This window comes from Lathyrus oleraceus, chromosome 1, assembly GCF_024323335.1.
Source record: "Lathyrus oleraceus cultivar Zhongwan6 chromosome 1, CAAS_Psat_ZW6_1.0, whole genome shotgun sequence".
In the NCBI taxonomy this organism is placed as follows: Eukaryota; Viridiplantae; Streptophyta; class Magnoliopsida; order Fabales; family Fabaceae; genus Lathyrus; species Lathyrus oleraceus.
Window position 1 is genome coordinate 428,414,712 of NC_066579.1, and position 24,125 is coordinate 428,438,836.

At 28.4% G+C, this 24,125-nt stretch overlaps 1 long non-coding RNA gene across 1 annotated transcript in view; it reads right to left on the reverse strand.

Annotated features, from left to right (window-relative positions):
* Nucleotides 1-12,133: 12,133 nt before the first annotated feature.
* The window catches only part of LOC127079553 (uncharacterized), a 70,263-nt gene continuing 58,271 nt past the window's right edge, over nucleotides 12,134-24,125 (reverse strand). The window contains exon 2 of the long non-coding RNA XR_007787934.1: nucleotides 12,134-12,443. This is a non-coding gene — a long non-coding RNA (uncharacterized LOC127079553). The remainder of the gene's footprint in view (nucleotides 12,444-24,125) is intronic.

A 24,125-nucleotide genomic window follows, 5' to 3' on the forward strand; every position in this document is an offset into this window, starting at 1 on the left:
CTCAACAAACAACAGAGGATTTAGAGTCTTTAATTCCAGAACAAAAGTAATGATGGAATCTATCAATGTTGTGGTTGATGATCAACAGACTAATGTCACAAACGATGTTGAGACATCTCTAAATGATGGCCCAACTGATTTCCTAGATAAAAGTAATGAGAGTGAACTCACTCAAGCTGAACCTGAAGCTGACAAAATTAATAAGGGACCCTCTATCAGAATTCAGAAGGATCATCCTAAAGATCTCATTATAGGAGACCTAAATAAAGGGGTCACTACTAGATCAAGGGAAGTGATCTCACATGGTTGTTTTGTGTCCAAGTTTGAGCCTAGGAATGTCAAGGAAGCCTTAACTGATGAATTCTGGATCAATGCCATGTAGGAAGAGTTAGGCCAATTCAAGAGAAATGAAGTATGGGAACTGGTTCCAAGACCTGAAGGAATAAATATTATTGGAACAAAGTGGATTTACAAGAATAAATCTGATGAACAAGGGGTGGTTACTAAAAATAAAGCAAGATTAGTAGCACAAGGATACACTCAAGTTAAAGGAGTTGACTTTGATGAAACATTTGCCCCTGTAGCTCGCCTTGAGTCCATTAGACTATTGCTTGGAGTGACATGTATTCTGAAGTTTAAACTGTTCCAAATGGATGTAAAAAGTGCCTTCTTGAATGGTTACTTAAATGAGGAAGTGTATGTTGAACAACCTAAAGGGTTTACAGATCCAAATCTTCCAAAGCATGTGTATAAGTTGAGGAGAGCCCTTTATGGTTTGAAACAAGCTCCTAGGGCTTGGTATGATAGACTCACATTGTTTCTCATTGATAATGGATACAGGAAGGAAGGCATTGATAAGACCTTATTTGTTAAGAATGAAGGAGGAAAACTCATGGTGGATCAGATATATGTGGATGATATTGTGTTTGGTGGGATGTCAAATAAGATGGTCGAACATTTTGTTAAAAAAATGCAGTTTGAATTTGAAATGAGCCTTGTTGGAGAGCTGGCCTATTTTCTCGGGCAACAAGTCAAGCAGATGGAAGATTTTATCTTTCTATCTCAAAGAAAATATGCCAAAAACATTATTAAGAAGTTTGGCATGGAGAATGCAAGTCATAAAAGGACACCTGATCCTACTCATCTGAAAGTCTCTAAAGATGAAAATGGTGTTAGTGTAGATCAAAGTCTCTACATAAGCATGATAGGGAGTCTGATATATCTCACAACAAGCAGACTTGACATTGCTTTTGTTGTAGGTGTTTGTGCTAGATATCAAGATGAACCAAAAGTCAGTCACATAAACCAAGTGAAAAGGATACTGAAATATGTCAATGGCACCAATGACTATGGGATACTGTACACTCATGGATCTGGATCTATGCTGACTGGATACTGTGATGCTGATTGGGCTGGAAGTGCCGATGATAGGAAAAGAACATCAAGAGGATGCTTCTTCTTGGGGAACAACTTAATATCATGGTTTAGTAAGAAACAAAATTGTGTGTCTCTGTCCACTGCTGAAGCTGAATACATAGCAGCTGGAAGTAGTTGTTCTCAACTGGTTTGGATGAAACAGATGCTGACTGAATACAATGTCACGCAAGATGTCATGACATTGTACTGTGACAACCTGAGTGCTATAAATATTTCTAAGAATCCTATTCAGCACAGCAGGATAAAACATATTGATATTCGTCATCATTTTATTAGAGAGCTAGTGGACGATAAAATCATAGTCCTAGAGCATGTTGCTACTGAAATGCAGTTAGCTAATATCTTTACAAAGGCCTTGGATGCAAATCAATTTGAATCTCTAAGAGGGAAATTAGGGATTTGTATTTATGAGAATTTGTAGCAATTAATTTGGAGTGGAAAAGGTAATAAAAATATTGTCTGCCCACTTAAAATAAAGTGCCCCATTTATGATAAATCATCACCTAGTATTGGAAATTCCATCTATTGCCTTTTCACATGCAACCTCTACTCAAACATTTCCAACTTCCTGCAACTTCATCAAACTTCTCTGCTAGGGCAACTGAAACCTTTCCACAAAAACAACAAGATGTCACAACATCCAACACCATCTGGTTCTAAAACTACCAAACCTACTCACAAAGATAGAACACCTTCTATGGACTTTCTTGATGAAGATATTTTGGACGTGATTCCCCTGTCTATCATTCCAGGCGAAGCTCCTGACTCATCCGCCACTGCATGCCCTACTCAAGGTAACAGTTCCAATATCCCCTCCATCTTTACTCATACTCCTAGTTCTAAGGACGACATGCATCACACTGATCGTGTCATAAGAAACCTAGTCACTAGGATTCTCAATGAAGGACATTCTGTAAAAGGAGTTTCTACTCCTCTATCAAGAAGGGACCCCTCTCTTGAGGTTGGACCTCATAATGAGAAGGATGATGATTCCTCTAGGTCTGAAAAAGATATGGCTGTTGAAGGTTTGTGCTCTTTAGGGTAAACTTTGTCTGGTAAGAAATCTGTGGCATCACCTACTACCAATGCTTCACAGTCTAAGAAGCATGATTCTGCAAAGAAGGTGATTGACCTAGAAGATGATAGTTCGGATGATCAAGATGATAACTTGCTTCATCACTTGAAGCCTAGTGTGGCTAAGAGGATGAAGACCATAAAGGGTAGGTCTGTGGCTGAAATGATGTCAGCCAAAACTACTAAGAAGGCTACTGCTGTAGGCCCCTTAAAGTCTTGGAGCAAAGATGAGGTGAAGAAGAGGAAAGTGAGAGAAATTTATGAGTCAGATGAAGATGTTGAAGAAGATGTCCCTGACATCTCCCTTGTCAAGAGGACAACTGTTAAGAAATCCCCTGCAAAAGTTGCTCCTGTACACTTGGACAATATTTCCTTCCATCTTGAAGATGGAGCAGCAAAATGGAAGTTCATAATCCAAAGAAGGGTGGCGGTGGAGAGAGAATTAGGCAAGGATGTTATGGAGGTCAAAGAGGTCATGGACCTTATTAAAAATGATGGATTAATGAAAACTGTTGCTGGGTTATCTCAGTGTTATGAAGGACTGGTGAAAGAATTCGTGGTCAACATCCCTGAAGACATTGCTGATAAAAACAGCAAGGAGTTTTGTAAAGTGTTTGTAAGAGGGAAGTGTATCACTTTTTCTCCAACTGTGATTAACAAGTTTCTAGGAAGAGGAACAGAAGGTGCATGTGAACTGGAAGCCACATACAATGAGGTATGTAGGGAAACTACTGCAAGACAGGTCAAGGAGTGGCCTAGTAAAAAGCATCTCCCTGCTAGGAAGTTGACTGTGAAATATGCTATTTTGCACAAGATAGGGTCAGCAAATTGGGTGCCTACCAACCACATCTCTACAATTTCAAATTCCCTTGGAAGGTTCATCTTTGCTGTTGGAACCAAGCTGAAATTTGATTATGGTAGATTTATGTTTGAACAAATTGTCAAACATGCTTCTACAAATGCAGTAAAGCTGCCCATAACTTTTCCCTCAATGATTTGTGGGATTATCCTGAGCCAGCAACCTAGAATTCTGAGCACAAATGATCTTCCTAGTAGAAGAAAACCTCCTCTATCAGTTCAATACAAATTGTTTGAAGGCAGTCATGTCGAAGACATTGTCATGACATCTGCTGTGAAGAAGCCAACCTCAAAAGGTGGTCTTATTGCTGAACTGAAAGAAACTTGTAAAGAATTAGATACAGGGATAAGGGTAGAAAAATCCAGGAAAGAAGCTTTGGAGGCTCTGATTGAAGCTTGGAGCAAGCTGAAAGAGAGAATGTTGGACAGGCCAAGGAAACAGAAGCCCAAACCTCTGGTGAGAGGTCTGAATCTAAAGATGAAACAAGTGGCAATTCTGGTTCTGATGCTGATGAAGATGCAAGCTCCCCTGACTAGTTTTGTTGAAGTTGTCCCCCACTCTTCTGATGGTGTGTTGAGATGGATGTTCTGGTGTTTCTTTTGGTAGTCATGTTCTGCTACCTTGATGTATTTTTTTCTGGGTTCTTTTTGGTTTTTCTGGACTTTTATCTCAGCTTGTATAGCTGTGTGTGTTCTGGGATCTGTAACACTTAACAATCTGCTTTGACATTCTGTGTGACATTCTATTTGACTATTAGACATTTATTTTGTCTCTTTGGTCTCTTTTGGATAAAAAGGGGGAGAAGTAGCTAAAGTATCTATGCTATATTATAAAGAGATGACAAATGATGTTGAAGATGAGGTATGTTGGAGATAATCTATTTAGTACAGGTGATGTTGAAGGTGATGTTAGATGGAGAGGTGTATGTTACAGGTGATGTTATATGGGGAGGTGTATGTTACAGGTGATGATAAAGAGGAGAAGTGTTTTTTCTGTGTTGAGCAAACTGAGAGGGAGGTGGTGCACAAGTGCATGTGTGTTTAATATGTGTACTAGTTGCTATCTTAGCTAGTAATGTGTGTTTTATTACTTCTGCTGCTAAACTGATACTGTGATTATTCTCTTGTGAAACAAATGATCTGATGTATGTTTTAGCCAAAATTTTCCAAAGGGGGAGTTTGTTGGTTCTATGTGTTGGCATCAATTTTGGTAAAACCTAGAGTTTTCACAAGTTGTCACAAGTGTTGTCTTGACATGAGATAACAGGTTTCTGCAGGATGTTTAAAATATGGATGTGCAGGATTTAACTGAGATGTCAGACTCGATGTCAAGACATCTGTATACAAAACATTCGGTCTGAATGTTATGTATTGTGTGATTGCGCTTTTTATGCTAATCTATGTGTAATTGATGTGATGATTGAACGCGCCATTCAATCAGTAATTAAAACCAGAGTGATGTATTTTCCAACAAGATATGATCAGCTGTCATAAGAAGATACGAATGGAAAATAGTTTTAGGGTTTTATGATATCCAAGCCCAGCCAAACGCTTCTATATAAACGGCATGGAAAACCTGGTTTTAACACACAAGAAATAACGAACGAAATAGTGAGAGAAGAAGGGTTTTAGTCTTGTGTGGTCGTGTGTATTGTGAGCCATTCATTCATCCATTGATGATTGAATTGGACTAACTTTTGAGTTGTAATTTGTCCACTCTAAGCTTTGAAGCATGAGTGTGTGTTTACTTGGTTGAAGCTTTTAAGCAAGATCAAGTATATGTTCTTGAAGAGTGTCTTCTTTCACTGTAATATTTGTTTTTACATCACTGCTGTGATTGAGGGGGAGTGAGCAGGATCTCTTATCTAAGAGTTCTTAGATAGAAGTCACACGGGTAGAGAGATGAATGGCTCACAATACACACGACCACACAAGACTAAAACCCTTATTCTCTCTCATTATTTCATTCGTTATTTCTTGTGTTGTAATTTGTCCACTCTAAGCTTTGAAGCATGAGTGTGTGTTTACTTGGTTGAAGCTTTTAAGCAAGATCAAGTATGTGTTCTTGAAGAGTGTCTTCTTTCATTATAATACTTGTTTTTACGTTACTGCTGTGATTGAGGGGGAGTGAGTAGGATCTCTTATCTAAGAGTTCTTAGATAGAAGTCACACGTGTAGATATTAGGTGAAAAGACTGTAACTTGAAGTTGTTTACTGAGAGTCTTTGAACTAATTCTGTTTAGTGGATTTCCTTCCTGGCTTGGTATCCCCTAGACGTAGGTGAGTTTGCACCGAACTGGGTTAACAATTGCTTGTGTCACTTGTACTAATGTTCTTTATCTTTTATCCTGTTTATATTGTTCAGATATTAGTGTCGTGACATTACCTCTGGCATCTCATATCTGATACCAGAATTTCATTTCTAACTAACAACCTTATAAGAATTTTGATTAAAAATGATATCATAACCATTGTCACTAAGTTGACTAATAGACAAAAGGTTATGCATTAGACCATCAACTAAAAAACATTAGCAATATAAGGAAGTTTACTGTTACCAATAGTTCCAGAGCCAATGATCTTTGCTTTCTGGTTTCTTCCACAACCAACGAAGCCTCCAGGATTAAGTTCCAAATCTTGGAACATAAACCTTCTGGATGTCATATTTCGCGAGCATCCATTGTCCAGGTACCGTGACCAGTGTTTCAGCTGAGCTGCTAAGGATGTCTGCAACATAAATTATTTTATCCTTAGGTACCCACTTTCTGGGTCCTCTCATGTTAGTTTTCCCAGAGTTTCTTATAACTTTGGGTCTTTGTGCAAAAGGATAATCATGGGGAATTTGTGCATGATACTTATGTTTCAGAACTGAGTTCTTACCCTTAGTATGTTTTTGTGTCAGTGCAGAGACATCAAGCTCAGTGCCAGCAGGAACGAAATACTCATAGAGAGGTTTTTGGTTTTACCTATTGAATTTCGTCAGGTTTTATAGTTTTTGTACAACCTAAACCTTTCTTTCCATTTCTGCTAACTCCATAATTAAATAAGTCATTTTTCTTCTATCTATGCTTTTAGTCAGAAAGTACTGGAATACTCTGTCATTTCAAATGATGCAATCAGTACCAAAAGCTTATGATATTATTTCCTCCTCTATTTTTGAAAATTTGCTTTTCAAAGTAAAGTTGTTACTTTATAAAGAGAATACTTTTTATTTAGAGAGGAAATATCTTTCTGAAGCTCACTGCAAGTTTCAGAAGTAACTACTTGGACTTGTTTAAGGTCCTTGTACTTACTCTGAAGACTCTGGTACTTTTCCAGCATTTCAGAGAGACATGATTCAAGATCAGAATGAGATAGGTTAAAAAATACCTCTTCAGAATCAGAGTCTGATTCTGATTCCGACAACAATTTGTCTTCTAGTTCTTCAGAACCTTATGGATCAGTTGTTATTGCCATCAATTCAACATTGGATTGTTCCTTGTCAGAATCTTCTTATTCTTCTGATTCTGAGTCATCCCATGTAGCCATTAGCCCATTCTTGCCTTTAGAAAAATTCTTCTTAGGCATTTTGTCCTTTTTTATCTTAAGACAATCATTTTGGTTGTGTCCTGGCTCCTTGCACTCAAAGAAGATAACCTATGTACCATAACCTTGCTTCTTTTGTCCAGACGAAGAATCAGAACGAACAGCAGCCCTTCTAGCTCCAATGAACTTACCTTGACCATTATTCCTGTGCTTCCAGAGTCCGTTGACTCTCTTTGAAATCAGACACAACTCATCATTATCTTCTAAGTCTTCATCATAACCTTCCAATTCTTCCTCGACTTGATAAGCTTTTGTCTTCTCAAGCTTAGAATTTAAAGCAACATATTTACCTCACTTCTGAGGTTCATATTCCTCGAGCTCAATATCTCTACTTCTTAAAGAACTAACAAGTTATTCAAGATTAACACTGCTAAGATCCTTTGCTAGCTTCAAAGCAGATACCATAGGTCTCCATTTTTAGGGAGACTTATGATTATCTTCTTGACATGGTCATCTGTAGAGTATCCTTTGTCCATAACTTTCAGTCCTGCAACAAGCATCTGAAACCTTGAGAACATAGTCTCAATTGTTTCATCATCCTCCATCCTTAATTCCTCGTACTTTTGGATTAAGGCCAAGGCCTTTGTCTCCTTTACTTGAGCATTCCCCTCATGAGTCATCCTCAGAGAGTCAAAAATAGATTTGGCAGAATCCCTATTTGTTATCTTCTCATACTCAGTATTAGAGATAACACTTAGCAATATAGTTCTGGCCTTATGATGATTTTTGAAATCTTTCTTCTGTTGATCAGTCATAGCATTTCTTTCTATATTATTTCCTTCAACATTAACGGGGTGAATGTATTTATCATAACTACAAGATCCTAGAGATCAACATCGTAAGCAAGAAAGAAAATTTCTATTATATCTTTCCAATAATCAAATTTCTCACCATCAAAGATTAGTGGTTTTGCAGTGTAGTGATCTCTTTCATTGTTGTTAACAACGTTAGCAGCGACCATTATTTCTCACACAAAACTGAATTGGTACTGAACACGGTGAAGTGTTGATAAATCTTTTATCCTAATCAGAATCAAGCCCTGATGCGAATTGAAGATGTGAAAACACAAGAAATGGGGGGTTTGAATTGGGTTTTAAAAACAAAATCTTTTTACCAACTCAAAAGCACCACTTAAATGTTAATTACAAATAGATAAAACCACAAGTATTTTTATCTTGGTTCACTTGAAAATCAAAGGTACTCCAGTACATCCGCCAATGTGATTTCGCCTTATACACAAGAACTTAATCCACTATAATCAACTGATTACAATAATCACAAAGAATAACTTTCTTTGTCTTCTCAAGGATCCGAATATATCCCAGTCTCCTTAAGGACTCACAAAAAATAACCTTCTTTGTCTTCTCAAGGATCCGACTATACCCTAGTCTCCTTAAGGAATCAAACAAACAGTTTGAATAATATTTTATGTGTTACAAGTTGCTTTTGCACAAGTAGATTTTACACAAATGATAAATAATTACTTAAAGAAAAACTGTGTACAAAATTGATAACTTTTCACAAAGAAACAGACTTGTCAAAGTGTTGTAGCACCGACCACTTTCTTCAGGTCTCCAAGTCTCACTTATATAGCACAAGAAAAGAGACTGTTGGAGGGAAAAATGGGGAAACCAAATAGAGCAACTATTCACTGTTGGATGGTGAAAGGAGTGATACTGCGTACTATCCTTCACCAATAAACAATGACATGTGTGATATATAGTATCGTCCTTACCCACGAAATCAGGTAGTTGAAAGAATATTTAATTTGTACTATGTATTATTTGATCACGTACCCATTTGATCTTATCTTTAAGTTCATCAACTTCTGATGAAATTTGATGAAGCATGAAATGAAGAGACATAAAGCTAGACTCATAAACTTCAGAATCTTCGGTTAGAAACCTTGACAACATCAGTAGTCTTGCTTAAGATCTTAAGTATCTTCAGAATATTCAGAGTCTTCAGAACCTACAGTCATAACCTTGATAACCTCAACGTTTGACTTGAGATCTTCAGAATCTTCAGCTAAGTAACATAACTTCATAAATTTGCCACCATTCATAAGCTTTAGAGATCAGAGTCACATCCATAAGCATGAAATGAGAGAACATTACAGTAGCAACATAACATCTCCTCAGAAGCTTCTCATGAGTGAATCAACATAGAAGGAGAAATATCATTGCAGCAACAACTTTGAACATCTTTCAGAACTTCTTATGACTGACGTAGAAGCGGAATTGGAACCCATTATTTAGAAACTGATGACGTTACATGTGATATACTCAGAATCAAAACTGCCTGTTAAAGCTACACAATAACAAACCATTAGGGTACTATGGTACCAAAAAATTTCTCACACAAATACAACACTGGAAACATGTCACTTGAGTTCATATAACCTAATTAAGACTTCATCTTTTGTTACTTATGTATCACCCACACAACCTAACTAAGACTTAACTCTTTAAGGGATATTCAAAATGTATGGAAACATGCCACTTGAGTTCGCATAGCTCAATAAATCACAATATGGATTCAAGAAACACCGATCCCCGACCGAACCTACGTATAGGGAAAGGCTCACTTCACACATGCTCTATGACTCGACTTTTGTATGGCTATCAACTTCTCCATGGGATTCAGGCCCACTTCAAGAACTGTCACTTGTATGAGACTTGAACCCACTTTGAGTATATTTCACCGTATGGGACTCGAACCTACTTAGGTGTCCACCTCTCCCCCATGCCCCGCCATGGTTGGGACTCAAACTCAATTATGGAACGAGTCATTGGCGCCAGATCCCCATTTTATACTTTATATAAGCATCTCAAATGGTATGTGCACGATCAAGAGAAAACATCCAAATACATTATTAGGTTCCACAACATTGTGATTTCTCTCATCAATGATGTGATACCACGTATAATATACATCTAGTAAATACATTATACATAGTATTAATTGGTACTGATACAACATAAGAGCTTAATGACATCATTATATACATGTCCATAAATAAAATAGAAAGAATGGAACATGACATACAATAGTTCCTAAAATAAAAACTAAGATCTACATGTAATATATTCATTGCACACAATCCACAACGGAACATCATAATAATCATAATCCTTCGAAACTTCAGCAAACAACTTCTCTTGCATAAATTTAATAAGTTAAACTCTTATTGTACTAGTACCGTGTCAACTTAAAAAAAATCAAAGTTTTTTTTATTTTTATCATTAATATATTTAATTAACTAATATTATGTATAAGTTGAATATTTCTTCCCTTAATTTAAATTACAAATATCATTTTATATTTTTTGTTTAACTAAGAGTATAATCTAATTTAAAACGTACTAATATTTTCTAAGATAGAATTACAATAGTTTATTAATAAAAAATTATAATAGTTTAAAATTAAGCAACCTTTGAGTTTTTTTTTAAATTTGAATACATCAATAAATTTTAAAATGATTATAATAAACTCAACAATCAAACCAAATTTGGTTATTTTAAAATATATAATCATAAAAAAAATGTTCTTTTTTAAAAATAATTTTAAAGTTTTCAAAATTTATAAACTATGATTATGGAGATTGTTTTAGTTGGTAAGCTTGTCAAATTTACTTCACATAAGTCTTGTAAAAATGTAATTCTTATTTACTAGGTTGAATTAGTATAATAAAGTAAAATTAAATTATTTCTGAATCCAAAAACACTATTTAAATATAATTTAGTCAAAATTTCCTGTCACTTTTTTACTATTCAAAAGAATAAAACACATACTTGAGGTGACATTGTATATTCAAAGAATTGACGATGAATCCCTTCAAATACAATTCTAAAGTGACACATTAATGCCATTTTAAAAATTAAATGTATAACTTATATTTTTTTAATCTGTGTACATTAATAAAGTTTTACTACTACTATTCTTTTATTTAAGAGATAAATCATTTTTTAAATTCATTGAATAATCAATGTATCTAATCTATAAACCGATCAAATACATTGATTATTCAATGAACCTAAGAATTGAATTGTCTTTTATATAAAGGAATGAAGCTAAAATTAAAATTTAAAAATAATTGAGTTAAATTAATTAATTAATTATTTCTATTTATTTCTATTGAAACATGATGAATACATATATCAAATTTTGTAAAGTTTGGTGTATAAAAGAAAGAATACTACTAATAACATGGCACTATATGATAATAATTTTACAAACTTCTTTGATGAGATTTTATATATTTTCCTCAATGTTATAACAACGAGAGTTTTCCATTAAATTTAAACAACAAAACATATAATTATAATGGATAATATAATAAGGTTTATATGTATACGGGGGTTTTGGTTGCTTTCAATTGATATTAAAAAATTTCATATAATTGTTTTATGTACTAATTATTTATGTTCAAGGAACCGCTCTTATCTGTATCAAGAAAAGATAACCTTTAAATGAATAAAAACTAATTTAAAGATTTACAAACCGATTAAAATAAGTAAATAACTTTTAAAAAAACATTGGGAATGAAGAGTTATTATTAAGAGTTAAGCAGTATTGATTATTTTACAGTTTTTGAACATCGATTTTGATGTTAATCCCTTGATTTTATAAAATAAGACTACTACTCTGCAGACACTTCAAAATCTTCAAGAAGAAAAAATATATAAAAGGAGATTTATAAATAAAAAAATTAAGTTACAAAAATGTTTATTATTTATTCATTGAATTGTATATTCTTGTTTTTACAATTAATATTATTAATTCTTTTGTAATGATTATAAGTAACTTTCAAAAACTCTAAAAAAACTGAACAAGAAATTTTTATTAAATACTTATTACATTAAAACCCATCGATAACCCCTACACATGACTATAGTAGGTTTTCAATTAAAACAAACATTGTTTCAGTAAGAAAATATGAGTGCTCATGAAATTATCTTTGATTGATTCACACACAATAAACTCTTGATTTGTCAAAAAAATATTTAACAAACTAAATTCTATAATTGAGTAGGATTGTTTTTCTCTAAATTTATCCAATGAATTTGATATTATTTTATAAATATTATAATTTTTCTCGGTTGAATACACCAACACTAAAGTTACAAAGTTATAACACAAACTTTCTGGAGAGAGAAAACCACATGAAGTTTTAGCGTAATTTAAATTGATAATTTATTTAGATCAATAATCAATTACTGATATACAAAACATACATTTTATTGGTACACTAATTTGAAGACTAAAGATAAATGATTTTATAAAATAAACTACTTTAATGATTTAGGCTTTAATAGGTGCAAAGTTCATCAGTTTTCTAACATGTTGTATTGGATTATCCAATACAATGGCTGCATAATTTTTAGAGGTTGAACCATCTGATGCAGAAAGCGTGATGCGGTAGTTGGTCCCTTGGGATGTTGTTTCAGATACACCATTTACGACCTTCTCGAATTTCAGCTTATTACCTTGATTGTTGTACTCGTTTACAGCAAAGTTGCCAATCTCATTAAGTAATGGATCATTGGGGTTGAGGAAGGTAGCATGATTCAAGGACGCACAGGAAAAAATAACAAGAAGGACAATCAGAAAAAAAGACTGAGTTCTCATTGTGATTGTAACTATGACTTTTTGAAGTTTTTCAAATTGGCTGGTAGTGAGTTAGTCTGATCAAGTAAGGTTGTTATATATACTATACTCTAATGATAAAAACATTGAATTTCCTTTTTATAAGAACTTAAAACAACATTGTTAAAAAGTATAGATTATTGATATTTAAAAAAACAATAAAAGATGTTTAGTCAAACATCTCATTATCTATTTTATTATTTAAAATAATTAAATATAATCTAGGTGTTTAGTTAGTTGTAAGTTCTTTTTCTTATGTTCTATAATTATTGATTATCAATCTCCATAAAGAGGAATTTAAAATGATTGTTTATGTCGTCATCGATGTAACTTTTATTATTAAATAATTTTCTTTATCTATTTTCCTAATATATAATATTTAAATTATATCTATATATATATATATATATATATATATATATATATATATATATATATATATATATATAAAGGTTTTTTTCTCTATATTGTTTGGATTTTTTGACCCACTGTTTCACAATTCAACTGCAACTATTTTTAGTTAATCCTTTCTATATGTGTTTATAAAAGTAAATAAGTAACTTTATATAAAATAATAAAATATAGAAATAGCATAAGAAGAAAACTAATATATTTAGAAATTTTGAGATAATATTATTAATAATTACGATAATACTACCTCCGTTTTTTATTATATGTCGCTTTAAGAAAATATTTTGTACCACAATATAAGTTGTTTTATAATATCAATAAGTCATTAATGTTATTTTTCCTACTATACCCTTAAATATTTATTATTCTCTCTTCTTTCAATTATATCGATTTATCTTTTCAATATCATTAATGAAGGACAACTTTGTAAAATCCTTAATAATTTCTCTATTTTATACCATAATTATTACATTTCTTAATACGTGTGAAAAGTCAAAAACGACTTATAATAAAAAACGGAGGGAGTAGTTATCAATTTTACAATTGTTCTATTAGAAATTTTGTATTCGTCCCAATAATTTAATAAGTTAAGTCTTATTGTACTAGTACCGTGTCAACTTAAAAAAAATAATCAAAGTTTTTTTTATTTTTATAATTAATATATTTAATTAACTAATATTACGTATAAGTTGAATATTTCTTCCCTTAATTTAAATTAAAAATATCATTTTATATTTTTTGTTTAACTAAGAGTATAATCTAATTTAAAATGTACTAATATTTTCTAAGATAGAATTACAATAGTTTATTAATAAAAAAATAATAATAGTTTATAATTAAGCTACCTTTGAGTTTTTGTATAAATTTGAATACATCAATAAATTTTAAAATGATTATAACAAACTCAACAATCAAACCAAATTTGGTTATTTTAAAATATATAATCATAAAAAAAATGTTCTTTTTTAAAAATAATTTTAAAGTTTTCAAAATTTATAAACTATGATTCTGGAGATTGTTTTAGTTGGTAAGTTTGTCAAATTTACTTCAAATAAGTCTTGTAAAAATGTAATTCTTATTTACTAGGTTGAATTAGTATAATAAAGTAAAATTAAATTATTTCTGAATCCAAAAACACTATTTAAATATAATTTAGTCAAAATTTCCTGTCACTTTTTTACTATTCAAAAGAATAACACACATACTTGAGGTGACATTGTATATTCAAAGAATTGACGATGAATCCCTTCAAATACAATTCTAAAGTGACACATTAATGCCATTTTTAAAATTAAATGTATAACTTATATTTTTTAATCTGTGTAGTTTAAAATAAAGTTTTACTACTACTATTCTTTTATTTAAGAGATAAATCATTTTTTAAATTCATTGAATAATCAATGTATCTAATCTATAAACCGACCAAATACATTGATTATTCAATGAACCTAAGAATTGAATTGTCTTTTATATAAAGGAATGAAGCTAAAATTAAAATTTTAAAAATAATTGAGTTTAATTAATTATATTTATTTCTATTTAAACATGATGAATACATATATCAAAGTTTGTAAAGTTTGGTGTATAAAAGAAAGAATACTACTAATAACATGGCACTATATGATAATAATTTTACAAACTTCTTTGATGAGATTTTATATGTTTTCCTCAATGTTATAACAACGAGAGTTTTCCATTAAATTTAAACAACAAAACATATAATTATAATGGATAATATAATAAGGTTTATATGTATACGGGGGTTTGGGTTGCTTTCAATTGATATTAAAAAATTTCATATAATTGTTTTATGTACTAATTATTTATGTTCAAGGAACCGCTCTTATCTGTATCAAGAAAAGATAACCTTTAAATGAATAAAAACTAATTTAAATATTTACAAACCGATTAAAATAAGTAAATAACTTTTAAAAAAACATTGGGAATGAAGAGTTATTATTAAGAGTTAAGCAGTATTGATTATTTTACGGTTTTTGAACATCGATTTTGATGTTAATCCCTTGATTTTATAAAATAAGACTACTACTCTGCAGACACTTCTAAATCTTCAAGAAGAAAAAATATATAAAAGGAGATTTATAAATAAAAAAATTAAGTTACAAAAATGTTTATTATTTATTCATTGAATTGTATATTCTTGTTTTTACAATTAATATTATTAATTCTTTTGTAATGATTATAAGTAACTTTCAAAAACTCTAAAAAAACTGAACAAGAAATTTTTATTAAATACTTATTACATTAAAACCCATCGATAACCCCTACACATGACTATAGTAGGTTTTCAATTAAAACAAACATTGTTTCAGTAAGAAAATATGAGTGCTCATGAAATTATCTTTGATTGATTCACACACAATAAACTCTTGATTTGTCAAAAAAATATTTAACAAACTAAATTCTATAATTGAGTAGGATTGTTTTTCTCTAAATTTATCCAATGAATTTGATATTATTTTATAAATATTATAAGTTTTCTCGGTTGAATACACCAACACTAAAGTTACAAAGTTATAACACAAACTTTCTGGAGAGAGAAAACCACATGAAGTTTTAGCGTAATTTAAATTGATAATTTATTTAGATCAATAATCAATTACTGATATACAAAACATACATTTTATTGGTACACTAATTTGAAGACTAAAGATAAATGATTTTATAAAATAAACTACTTTAATGATTTAGGCTTTAATAGGTGCAAAGTTCATCAGTTTTCTAACATGTTGTATTGGATTATCCAATACAATGGCTGCATAATTTTTAGAGGTTGAACCATCTGATGCAGAAAGCGTGATGCGGTAGTTGGTCCCTTGGGATGTTGTTTCAGATACACCATTTACGACCTTCTCGAATTTCAGCTTATTACCTTGCTTGTTGTACTCGTTTACAGCAAAGTTGCCAATCTCATTAACTAATGGATCATTGGGGTTGAGGAAGGTAGCATGATTCAAGGACGCACAGGAAAAAATAACAAGAAGGACAATCAGAAAAAAAGACTGAGTTCTCATTGTGATTGTAACTATGACTTTTTGAAGTTTTTCAAATTGGCTGGTAGTGAGTTAGTCTGATCAAGTAAGGTTGTTATATATACTATACTCTAATGATAAAAACATTGAATTTCCTTTTTATAAGAACTTAAAACAACATTGTTAAAAAGTATAGATTATTGATATTTAAAAAAACAATAAAAGATGTTTAGTCAAACATCTCATTATCTATTTTATTATTTAAAATAATTAAATATAATCTAGGTGTTTAGTTAGTTGTAAGTTCTTTTTCTTATGTTCTATAATTATTGATTATCAATCTCCATAAAGAGGAATTTAAAATGATTGTTTATGTCGTCATCGATGTAACTTTTATTATTAAATAATTTTCTTTATCTATTTTCTAATATATAATATTTAAATTATATCTATATATATATATATATATATATATATATATATATATATATATATATATATATATATATATATATATATATATATATAAAGGTTTTTTTCTCTATATTGTTTGGATTTTTTGACCCACTGTTTCACAATTCAACTGCAACTATTTTTAGTTAATCCTTTCTATATGTGTTTATAAAAGTAAATAAGTAACTTTATATAAAATAATAAAATATAGAAATAGCATAAGAAGAAAACTAATATATTTAGAAATTTTGAGATAATATTATTAATAATTACGATAATACTACCTCCGTTTTTTATTATATGTCGCTTTAAGAAAATATTTTGTACCACAATATAAGTTGTTTTATAATATCAATAAGTCATTAATGTTATTTTTCCTACTATACCCTTAAATATTTATTATTCTCTCTTCTTTCAATTATATCGATTTATCTTTTCAATATCATTAATGAAGGACAACTTTGTAAAATCCTTAATAATTTCTCTATTTTATACCATAATTATTACATTTCTTAATACGTGTGAAAAGTCAAAAACGACTTATAATAAAAAACGGAGGGAGTAGTTATCAATTTTACAATTGTTCTATTAGAAATTTTGTATTCGTCCCAATAATTTAATAAGTTAAGTCTTATTGTACTAGTACCGTGTCAACTTAAAAAAAATAATCAAAGTTTTTTTTATTTTTATAATTAATATATTTAATTAACTAATATTACGTATAAGTTGAATATTTCTTCCCTTAATTTAAATTAAAAATATCATTTTATATTTTTTGTTTAACTAAGAGTATAATCTAATTTAAAATGTACTAATATTTTCTAAGATAGAATTACAATAGTTTATTAATAAAAAAATAATAATAGTTTATAATTAAGCTACCTTTGAGTTTTTGTATAAATTTGAATACATCAATAAATTTTAAAATGATTATAACAAACTCAACAATCAAACCAAATTTGGTTATTTTAAAATATATAATCATAAAAAAAATGTTCTTTTTTAAAAATAATTTTAAAGTTTTCAAAATTTATAAACTATGATTCTGGAGATTGTTTTAGTTGGTAAGTTTGTCAAATTTACTTCAAATAAGTCTTGTAAAAATGTAATTCTTATTTACTAGGTTGAATTAGTATAATAAAGTAAAATTAAATTATTTCTGAATCCAAAAACACTATTTAAATATAATTTAGTCAAAATTTCCTGTCACTTTTTTACTATTCAAAAGAATAACACACATACTTGAGGTGACATTGTATATTCAAAGAATTGACGATGAATCCCTTCAAATACAATTCTAAAGTGACACATTAATGCCATTTTTAAAATTAAATGTATAACTTATATTTTTTTAATCTGTGTAGTTTAAAATAAAGTTTTACTACTACTATTCTTTTATTTAAGAGATAAATCATTTTTTAAATTCATTGAATAATCAATGTATCTAATCTATAAACCGACCAAATACATTGATTATTCAATGAACCTAAGAATTGAATTGTCTTTTATATAAAGGAATGAAGCTAAAATTAAAATTTTAAAAATAATTGAGTTTAATTAATTATATTTATTTCTATTTAAACATGATGAATACATATATCAAAGTTTGTAAAGTTTGGTGTATAAAAGAAAGAATACTACTAATAACATGGCACTATATGATAATAATTTTACAAACTTCTTTGATGAGATTTTATATGTTTTCCTCAATGTTATAACAACGAGAGTTTTCCATTAAATTTAAACAACAAAACATATAATTATAATGGATAATATAATAAGGTTTATATGTATACGGGGGTTTGGGTTGCTTTCAATTGATATTAAAAAATTTCATATAATTGTTTTATGTACTAATTATTTATGTTCAAGGAACCGCTCTTATCTGTATCAAGAAAAGATAACCTTTAAATGAATAAAAACTAATTTAAATATTTACAAACCGATTAAAATAAGTAAATAACTTTTAAAAAAACATTGGGAATGAAGAGTTATTATTAAGAGTTAAGCAGTATTGATTATTTTACGGTTTTTGAACATCGATTTTGATGTTAATCCCTTGATTTTATAAAATAAGACTACTACTCTGCAGACACTTCTAAATCTTCAAGAAGAAAAAATATATAAAAGGAGATTTATAAATAAAAAAATTAAGTTACAAAAATGTTTATTATTTATTCATTGAATTGTATATTCTTGTTTTTACAATTAATATTATTAATTCTTTTGTAATGATTATAAGTAACTTTCAAAAACTCTAAAAAAACTGAACAAGAAATTTTTATTAAATACTTATTACATTAAAACCCATCGATAACCCCTACACATGACTATAGTAGGTTTTCAATTAAAACAAACATTGTTTCAGTAAGAAAATATGAGTGCTCATGAAATTATCTTTGATTGATTCACACACAATAAACTCTTGATTTGTCAAAAAAATATTTAACAAACTAAATTCTATAATTGAGTAGGATTGTTTTTCTCTAAATTTATCCAATGAATTTGATATTATTTTATAAATATTATAAGTTTTCTCGGTTGAATACACCAACACTAAAGTTACAAAGTTATAACACAAACTTTCTGGAGAGAGAAAACCACATGAAGTTTTAGCGTAATTTAAATTGATAATTTATTTAGATCAATAATCAATTACTGATATACAAAACATACATTTTATTGGTACACTAATTTGAAGACTAAAGATAAATGATTTTATAAAATAAACTACTTTAATGATTTAGGCTTTAATAGGTGCAAAGTTCATCAGTTTTCTAACATGTTGTATTGGATTATCCAATACAATGGCTGCATAATTTTTAGAGGTTGAACCATCTGATGCAGAAAGCGTGATGCGGTAGTTGGTCCCTTGGGATGTTGTTTCAGATACACCATTTACGACCTTCTCGAATTTCAGCTTATTACCTTGCTTGTTGTACTCGTTTACAGCAAAGTTGCCAATCTCATTAACTAATGGATCATTGGGGTTGAGGAAGGTAGCATGATTCAAGGACGCACAGGAAAAAATAACAAGAAGGACAATCAGAAAAAAAGACTGAGTTCTCATTGTGATTGTAACTATGACTTTTTGAAGTTTTTCAAATTGGCTGGTAGTGAGTTAGTCTGATCAAGTAAGGTTGTTATATATACTATACTCTAATGATAAAAACATTGAATTTCCTTTTTATAAGAACTTAAAACAACATTGTTAAAAAGTATAGATTATTGATATTTAAAAAAACAATAAAAGATGTTTAGTCAAACATCTCATTATCTATTTTATTATTTAAAATAATTAAATATAATCTAGGTGTTTAGTTAGTTGTAAGTTCTTTTTCTTATGTTCTATAATTATTGATTATCAATCTCCATAAAGAGGAATTTAAAATGATTGTTTATGTCGTCATCGATGTAACTTTTATTATTAAATAATTTTCTTTATCTATTTTCTAATATATAATATTTAAATATATCTATATATATATATATATATATATATATATATATATATATATATATATATATATATATATATATATATATATATATATATATATATATATAAAGGTTTTTTTCTCTATATTGTTTGGATTTTTTGACCCACTGTTTCACAATTCAACTGCAACTATTTTTAGTTAATCCTTTCTATATGTGTTTATAAAAGTAAATAAGTAACTTTATATAAAATAATAAAATATAGAAATAGCATAAGAAGAAAACTAATATATTTAGAAATTTTGAGATAATATTATTAATAATTACGATAATACTACCTCCGTTTTTTATTATATGTCGCTTTAAGAAAATATTTTGTACCACAATATAAGTTGTTTTATAATATCAATAAGTCATTAATGTTATTTTTCCTACTATACCCTTAAATATTTATTATTCTCTCTTCTTTCAATTATATCGATTTATCTTTTCAATATCATTAATGAAGGACAACTTTGTAAAATCCTTAATAATTTCTCTATTTTATACCATAATTATTACATTTCTTAATACGTGTGAAAAGTCAAAAACGACTTATAATAAAAAACGGAGGGAGTAGTTATCAATTTTACAATTGTTCTATTAGAAATTTTGTATTCGTCCCAATAATTTAATAAGTTAAGTCTTATTGTACTAGTACCGTGTCAACTTAAAAAAAATAATCAAAGTTTTTTTTATTTTTATAATTAATATATTTAATTAACTAATATTACGTATAAGTTGAATATTTCTTCCCTTAATTTAAATTAAAAATATCATTTTATATTTTTTGTTTAACTAAGAGTATAATCTAATTTAAAATGTACTAATATTTTCTAAGATAGAATTACAATAGTTTATTAATAAAAAAATAATAATAGTTTATAATTAAGCTACCTTTGAGTTTTTGTATAAATTTGAATACATCAATAAATTTTAAAATGATTATAACAAACTCAACAATCAAACCAAATTTGGTTATTTTAAAATATATAATCATAAAAAAAATGTTCTTTTTTAAAAATAATTTTAAAGTTTTCAAAATTTATAAACTATGATTCTGGAGATTGTTTTAGTTGGTAAGTTTGTCAAATTTACTTCAAATAAGTCTTGTAAAAATGTAATTCTTATTTACTAGGTTGAATTAGTATAATAAAGTAAAATTAAATTATTTCTGAATCCAAAAACACTATTTAAATATAATTTAGTCAAAATTTCCTGTCACTTTTTTACTATTCAAAAGAATAACACACATACTTGAGGTGACATTGTATATTCAAAGAATTGACGATGAATCCCTTCAAATACAATTCTAAAGTGACACATTAATGCCATTTTTAAAATTAAATGTATAACTTATATTTTTTTAATCTGTGTAGTTTAAAATAAAGTTTTACTACTACTATTCTTTTATTTAAGAGATAAATCATTTTTTAAATTCATTGAATAATCAATGTATCTAATCTATAAACCGACCAAATACATTGATTATTCAATGAACCTAAGAATTGAATTGTCTTTTATATAAAGGAATGAAGCTAAAATTAAAATTTTAAAAATAATTGAGTTTAATTAATTATATTTATTTCTATTTAAACATGATGAATACATATATCAAAGTTTGTAAAGTTTGGTGTATAAAAGAAAGAATACTACTAATAACATGGCACTATATGATAATAATTTTACAAACTTCTTTGATGAGATTTTATATGTTTTCCTCAATGTTATAACAACGAGAGTTTTCCATTAAATTTAAACAACAAAACATATAATTATAATGGATAATATAATAAGGTTTATATGTATACGGGGGTTTGGGTTGCTTTCAATTGATATTAAAAAATTTCATATAATTGTTTTATGTACTAATTATTTATGTTCAAGGAACCGCTCTTATCTGTATCAAGAAAAGATAACCTTTAAATGAATAAAAACTAATTTAAATATTTACAAACCGATTAAAATAAGTAAATAACTTTTAAAAAAACATTGGGAATGAAGAGTTATTATTAAGAGTTAAGCAGTATTGATTATTTTACGGTTTTTGAACATCGATTTTGATGTTAATCCCTTGATTTTATAAAATAAGACTACTACTCTGCAGACACTTCAAAATCTTCAAGAAGAAAAAATATATAAAAGGAGATTTATAAATAAAAAAATTAAGTTACAAAAATGTTTATTATTTATTCATTGAATTGTATATTCTTGTTTTTACAATTAATATTATTAATTCTTTTGTAATGATTATAAGTAACTTTCAAAAACTCTAAAAAAACTGAACAAGAAATTTTTATTAAATACTTATTACATTAAAACCCATCGATAACCCCTACACATGACTATAGTAGGTTTTCAATTAAAACAAACATTGTTTCAGTAAGAAAATATGAGTGCTCATGAAATTATCTTTGATTGATTCACACACAATAAACTCTTGATTTGTCAAAAAAATATTTAACAAACTAAATTCTATAATTGAGTAGGATTGTTTTTCTCTAAATTTATCCAATGAATTTGATATTATTTTATAAATATTATAATTTTTCTCGGTTGAATACACCAACACTAAAATTACAAAGTTATAACACAAACTTTCTGGAGAGAGAAAACCACATGAAGTTTTAGCGTAATTTAAATTGATAATTTATTTAGATCAATAATCAATTACTGATATACAAAACATACATTTTATTGGTACACTAATTTGAAGACTAAAGATAAATGATTTTATAAAATAAACTACTTTAATGATTTAGGCTTTAATAGGTGCAAAGTTCATCAGTTTTCTAACATGTTGTATTGGATTATCCAATACAATGGCTGCATAATTTTTAGAGGTTGAACCATCTGATGCAGAAAGCGTGATGCGGTAGTTGGTCCCTTGGGATGTTGTTTCAGATACACCATTTACGACCTTCTCGAATTTCAGCTTATTACCTTGCTTGTTGTACTCGTTTACAGCAAAGTTGCCAATCTCATTAACTAATGGATCATTGGGGTTGAGGAAGGTAGCATGATTCAAGGACGCACAGGAAAAAATAACAAGAAGGACAATCAGAAAAAAAGACTGAGTTCTCATTGTGATTGTAACTATGACTTTTTGAAGTTTTTCAAATTGGCTGGTAGTGAGTTAGTCTGATCAAGTAAGGTTGTTATATATACTATACTCTAATGATAAAAACATTGAATTTCCTTTTTATAAGAACTTAAAACAACATTGTTAAAAAGTATAGATTATTGATATTTAAAAAAACAATAAAAGATGTTTAGTCAAACATCTCATTATCTATTTTATTATTTAAAATAATTAAATATAATCTAGGTGTTTAGTTAGTTGTAAGTTCTTTTTCTTATGTTCTATAATTATTGATTATCAATCTCCATAAAGAGGAATTTAAAATGATTGTTTATGTCGTCATCGATGTAACTTTTATTATTAAATAATTTTCTTTATCTATTTTCTAATATATAATATTTAATTATATATATATATATATATATATATATATATATATATATATATATATATATATATATATATATATATATATATATATATATATATATATATATATATATATATAAAGGTTTTTTTCTCTATATTGTTTGGATTTTTTGACCCACTGTTTCACAATTCAACTGCAACTATTTTTAGTTAATCCTTTCTATATGTGTTTATAAAAGTAAATAAGTAACTTTATATAAAATAATAAAATATAGAAATAGCATAAGAAGAAAACTAATATATTTAGAAATTTTGAGATAATATTATTAATAATTACGATAATACTACCTCCGTTTTTTATTATATGTCGCTTTAAGAAAATATTTTGTACCACAATATAAGTTGTTTTATAATATCAATAAGTCATTAATGTTATTTTTCCTACTATACCCTTAAATATTTATTATTCTCTCTTCTTTCAATTATATCGATTTATCTTTTCAATATCATTAATGAAGGACAACTTTGTAAAATCCTTAATAATTTCTCTATTTTATACCATAATTATTACATTTCTTAATACGTGTGAAAAGTCAAAAACGACTTATAATAAAAAACGGAGGGAGTAGTTATCAATTTTACAATTGTTCTATTAGAAATTTTGTATTCGTCCCAATAATTTAATAAGTTAAGTCTTATTGTACTAGTACCGTGTCAACTTAAAAAAATAATCAAAGTTT